Source organism: Triticum dicoccoides, chromosome 5A (assembly GCF_002162155.2).
Source record: "Triticum dicoccoides isolate Atlit2015 ecotype Zavitan chromosome 5A, WEW_v2.0, whole genome shotgun sequence".
Lineage (NCBI taxonomy): Eukaryota > Viridiplantae > Streptophyta > Magnoliopsida > Poales > Poaceae > Triticum > Triticum dicoccoides.
In genome coordinates this window covers 25,980,929-25,987,119 of record NC_041388.1, presented here as the reverse complement: position 1 = coordinate 25,987,119, position 6,191 = coordinate 25,980,929, and positions in this window count along the sequence as shown.

Here is a 6,191-nt window from a genome sequence, read left to right as displayed (position 1 = left end):
ATGTACCTTCCTTAGTTTGCTTGATTTGCAAACCGAGAAAGAATTTGAGTTCACTCATCATAGACATCTCAAACTTCTCTGACATTAGCTTTCCAAACTTTTCACTAAAGAGAGGGTTAGTTGAACCAAATATGATATCATCAACATAAATTTGGCATACAAATAGTTCTCCATTAACCCTTTTAGTAAAAAGAGTAGAATCAATTTTACCAATTTCAAAACCACTTGCAATAAGGAACTTGGTCAAGCATTTATACCATGCTCTAGGAGCTTGTTTAAGACCATAAACAGCTTTGTGAAGTTTGTAAACATGATTTGGTTTCTTAGGATTGATAAAGCCGGGAGGTTGTTTGACATAAACTTCCTCCTCTATTTCACCATTTAGAAAAGCACTTTTAATGTCCATTTGGTACAAGGTGATATTATGGTGATTAGCATAGGCAAGTAAGATGCGAATGGACTCAAGTCTAGCAACGGGAGCATATGTCTCACCATAGTCCATACCTTCGACTTGTGTGTACCCTTGGGCGACGAGATGTGCTTTGTTGCGAACCACTTGTCCATCTTCATCTTGCTTGTTGCGAAACACCCATTTGGTACCAATGATGTTGTGGTTGTTGTCAGGCTTCTCAACCAATGTCCAAACTTGGTTTCTCTCAAAGTTGTGTAGCTCTTCATGCATAGCGTTTATCCAATCCGGATCTTCCAATGCTTCTTCAACCTTCATAGGTTCAATGCTAGAGATGAATGAATAGTTTTCACAAAAGTTAGCTAAACGAGTTTTTGAGCGAGTGATTCTCCCGGTTTGTATATCATTGAAGATTTGCTCGACGGGATGATCTTTGGCAATTCTTGCTCGAACTCGTGAGAGCTTTTGCTTGGGTCTTTGTTGAACATCTTCTTCATCTTGTTATTCTTCTTGGCCTTCTTCATTGTTGACGTTGTCGTTCTCTTGTCATGGTGGAGAAGGAGGTTGTTGATGTTCGTCTTGATGCATTTCCTTGTCTTCTTCATCTTGGTGTGTCCCACTTGTGGATGCTTCCGTATCAATTCTTGGTTCACCTTGTCGTGAAGTAGAAGCTTCCACTTGGACGGATGAGGTACTCTCCTTCACCTTCGTTGGACGAATTTTGCCAATAGACAAGTCTTGGATTGCTTCTGAAGGGTCTTTGTCTCCTACATCGATTGGCAATTGCTCTACTTGCGAGCCATTAGATTCATCAAACTTCACATCTACCGTCTCTTCAACTTTTTGGGTGAAATTGTTGTAGACACGGTAAGTGTGAGAGTTTGAGCCATAACCAAGTAGAAAACCTTCATGAGATTTAGGAGCAAACTTTGAACGACGATGCTTGTCAAGAATGTAGCACTTTGAGCCGAATACTTGAAAGTATCCAACTTGGGGTTTGTTACCGGTGAGGAGCTCGTATGCCGTCTTGCCGAGTAGCTTGTGAAGATACAAGCGATTTGTTGCATGACAAGCTGTCTCAACCGCTTCTGCCCAAAAGTGCTTCGGCATCTTGTATTCATCAAGCATCGTTCTTGCCATTTCGGTGAGCGTCCGGTTCTTCCTCTCAACAACTCCATTTTGTTGAGGTGTGTACGTAGCCGAGAACTCGTGTGAAATCCCTTCTTCGTCAAGAAAGGTGTCCACATTTGCGTTCTTGAACTCCGTTCCGTTGTCACTCTGAACCTTCTTGATCTTCACGTCAAACTGATTTTGGGCCTTCCTAGCGAAGTTTTTGAAGATCTTCTGGACCTGCGACTTGTCATTAAGAAAGAACACCCACGTAAATCTTGAAAAATCATCAACTATAACTAGAACAAAAGAATTTCCACCGAGACTCTTGTAGGCGTTGGGACCAAAAAGATCCATATGAAGTAGCTCGAGTGGCCTCCTTGTGGTCATGATGTTCTTCACGGGATGCCTTCCTCCAACCTGTTTACCTGCTTGACAAGCACTGCAAAGTCTATCCTTATCAAATATGACATCGTTAACTCCAAGGATATGATTTCCTTTAATAAGCTTGTCAAGGTTTCTCATGCCAACATGACCTAGTCGTCTATGCCACAACCAACCTTTTGAGGATTTAGCAATAAAGCAAGTTTTAGGTTGTGCCTTTTTAGAGAAATAGACAATGTAAAGATCACCTCTACGCATACCGGTAAAGACCATTTTATGATTGTCTCGACGAAATACTTGGCAATCTACCTCAGTAAATAGGACATTCAAACCGAAATCAGCAAGTCTAGATACTGAAAGTAAGTTGTAGCCGAGAGATTTAACAAGCATGACATTTTGAATGGAACTATCATGTGAGATGGCCACCTTACCAAGGCCAACCACTTTACCCTTTGAATTATCACCAAAGGTGACATATTTTCGAGGGCCGTCATTTTCAGCAAGCTCACGGAACATCTCTTCATCTCCGGTCATATGATCAGTACATCCACTATCAAGAACCCATTCCTTTCCTCCTGACACATATCGCCGAAGATTTGCCATAAGACCAAAATGTCTCATTGCATCATCAAGATCGAAGTCACTATCATCATCATCATCATCATCATCATAGTATCCATGTTCACCATGATCTTGTGACTCATCATTTCCTAGAGAGGGTAATTCATTAGATAAATGATCATCAAAGTGGTCACTTTTATGAATTCTTATAGCTTCGGATATAATAATTCCAACATCTCCTTTAGCACGCTTGAGATTGGTAAGCTCAAATAGACAATCACCAAAACTAGGATCACTAGAGTTCATCTTACTCAAGGCAATAGATTTATGGAGAATTTCATCCAAATTTTTCAAGGAATGATCGGGAAATCGTTCCTCAAGAAATTTCCATATAGTATAGGCACAATTAAGAGTAGGAAAACTAGCAATCAAATTTTTGGGCAATCCTCTAATGATGAGCTCAATAGTTCTAAGATTGCGAATCATGTCAATATCTTCATCTAGGGTAGGATGCAAAGGATCAATATGAGGTGCACAAGGGCTAGCAATATACTTGTTCAAATGATATTGATTGAAGATTACAAGCATCTCATTTTTCCACTCATGCAAATACTCTCCATCAAGAATAGGCACTCTATGTCTAAGACTCCCTAAAGTAGACACATCCATCTTCCTCCAATGGTGATTAAACCAAGGCAATGGAGGCCAAAGCTCTGATACCACTTGTAGGACCTTGAAGTAGATGTGTCTAGAGGGGGGGTGATTAGACACTTAATGCTAAAGTTGCAGTTTTTAAGCTTTTTCGGTTTAAGTGGAGTTTAGACACAATTTCAACATTCATAATACATATCAAGCAAGCATGCAAAGAGTATATAGGCAGCGGAAAGTAAAGCATGCAACTTGCAAGAATGTAAAGGGAAGGGTTTGGAGAATTCAAACGCAATTGGAGACAAGGATGTTTTTCCCGTGGTTCAGATAGGTGGTGCTATCCTACATCCACGTTGATGGAGACTTCAACCCACGAAGGGTAACAGTTGCGCGAGTCCACGGAGGGCTTCACCCATGAAGGGTCCACGAAGAAGCAACCTTGTCTATCCCACCATGGCCATCTCCCACGAAGGACTTGCCTCACTAACGGTAGATCTTCACGAAGTAGGCGATCTCCTTGCCCTTACAAACTCCTTGGTTCAACTCCACAGTCTTATCGGAGGCTCCCAAGTGACACCTAGCCAATCTAGGAGACACCACTCTCCAAGAAGTAACAAATGGTGTGTAGATAATGAACTCCTTGCTCTTGTGCTTCAAATGATAGTCTCCCCAACACTCAACTCTCTCTCACAGGATTTGGATATGGTGGAAAGAATATTTGAGTGGAAAGCAACTTGGGGAAGGATAGAGATCAAGATTCATATGGTAGGAATGGAATATCTTGGCCTCAACACATGAGTAGGTGATTCTCTCTCAGAAATAGGATGCTGGAAATGTAGGCTTAGTCTGATGGCTCTCTCATCGAATGAAGAGGAGGTGGAGGGGTATATATAGCCTCCACACAAAATCTAACCGTTACACACAATTTACCAATCTCGGTGGGACCGAATCACAAACTCGGTCGGACCGAAATAGTAAACCTAGTGACCGTTAGAGTTTTCGGTGGGACCGATTGGATCAACTCGGTGGGACCGATGTGCTAGGGTTAGGGTAAATCCAAAACTCGGTTTGACCGATTACTCAAACTCGGTGGGACCAATTTGGGTAATAAGCGAAACAGAGAGTTGGCCAAGCAAACTCGGTGGGGACGATTGCATATCTCGGTGGGACCGAGAGTATTGCAATAGGTAACAGAGAGTTTGCAAGCCCATCTCGGTGAGACCGAGATCCCATCAGTGAGACCGAACTAATTAGGGTTTCTGGTAGTGGCTATGACAAGTGAAACTCGGTGGTGCCGGATAGAAATAATCGGTAGGTCCGAGTTTGGCTTTGGGTTTAGGTCATATGTGGAAGTGGGAAAGTAGTTGAGGATTTTGGAGCATATCATTAAGCACTTGAGCAAGAGGCTCATTAAGTAACACCTCATCCCTCCTTGATAGTATTGGTTTTTCCTATGGACTCAATGTGATCTTGGATCACTAAAATGTAAAATGAAGAGTTTTGAGCTTTAAGCTTTAGCCAATCCTTTGTCCTTAGCATCTTGGAGAACTTCCCACAACCTTTAGTCCATGCCACTCCATTGTTGAACTTATCTGAAACATACTAGATAGAAACGTTAGTCCAACAAGAGATATGTTGTCATTAATTACCAAAACCACCTAGGGAGCACTTGTGCTTTCAAAAACCCAGTCCGCGGAGGAAGTGGGGGAGAAATACTACCCTCTCATGGGGCCTTGGGGTGGGGAGAAGCTGCCCCTCTTCGGGAAGCCAGTGCGCGATGTCCTTGGACAGGTATCCGGCATTCCTTAGCTTCTTGACTTTGCCCTCCGTGGCGGAGCAGACCATCCACTTGCCTCCCGCTCCGGACATTGCTGGAGAAGGTTGAGGTGGGAAGTGCGGGCTTGGGCGCTGGAGCTCGGGTGCGCAGGAGATAGATAGGCAAGGGAGGAAGAAGGCGTAGGTAAAAAGGTGGATCCTTGTCCCCTTATATGGGCGGATGCGGTTGTGCGTCCCCACCTGCCTAGTAAAACTCGCTTGCCTCCCAAGCGCCATGATAAGTGGCGCGCTTGGGTTACCCACGTCCGTATTGATGAGAATCCCGTAAAAGGGGGGTACACAATCTTTGCTTTGACAACACGTGCCAAGGAAACCGTCTCGCAAAACACACTGAGGTGGAAAAGTGAAAACGATTCGAGTGAAGGACTTGCCTGTAGTGTGATGACGCACTGCGGAATACGTTAGCAGATTTGATTTGTGTTAATATTATTCTCTCCATGGCAATATGTGGAAGCTTATTTTGCAGAGCCGGACACTACTCTTGGTGTTTACAATCTTGTATGAAGGACTTGGAGGAGGAACCTGCCTTGCAATGCCGAAGACAATTTGCGCGCCGGACTCGTCGTCATTGAAGCCTGGTTCAGGGGCTACTGAGGGAGTCCTGGATTAGGGGGTGTTCGGGTAGCCGGACTATACCTTCAGCCGGACTCCTGGACTATGAAGATACAAGATTGAAGACTTCGTCCCGTGTCCGGATGGGACTTTCCTTGGCGTGGAAGGCAAGCTTGGCGATGCGGATATTCAAGATCTCCTACCATTGTAACCGACTCTATGTAACCCTAACCCTATCCGGTGTCTATATAAACCGGAGGGTTGTAGTCCGTAGGCAATCAACTCCATATACAACAATCATACCGTAGGCTAGCTTCTAGGGTTTAGCCTCCTTGATCTCGTGGTAGATCTACTCTTGTACTACCCATATCATCAATATTAATCAAGCAGGACGTAGGGTTTTACCTCCATCAAGAGGGCCCGAACCTGGGTAAAACATCGTGTTCCCTGCCTCCTGTTACCATCCGGCCTAGACGCACAGTTCGGGACCCCCTACCCGAGATCCGCCGGTTTTGACACCGACACCCGTTGCAGACAACTTATCTAGGCTAGAGAATGTTCTTGATGACCCACTACCTATAGATGATAGTTTTCCTGATGAACAATTAAATGTCATAAGTACTTCTCATAGTACCCCTTGGTATGCTGATTATGCTAATTACATAGTCGCTAAATTTATACCACCTAGCTT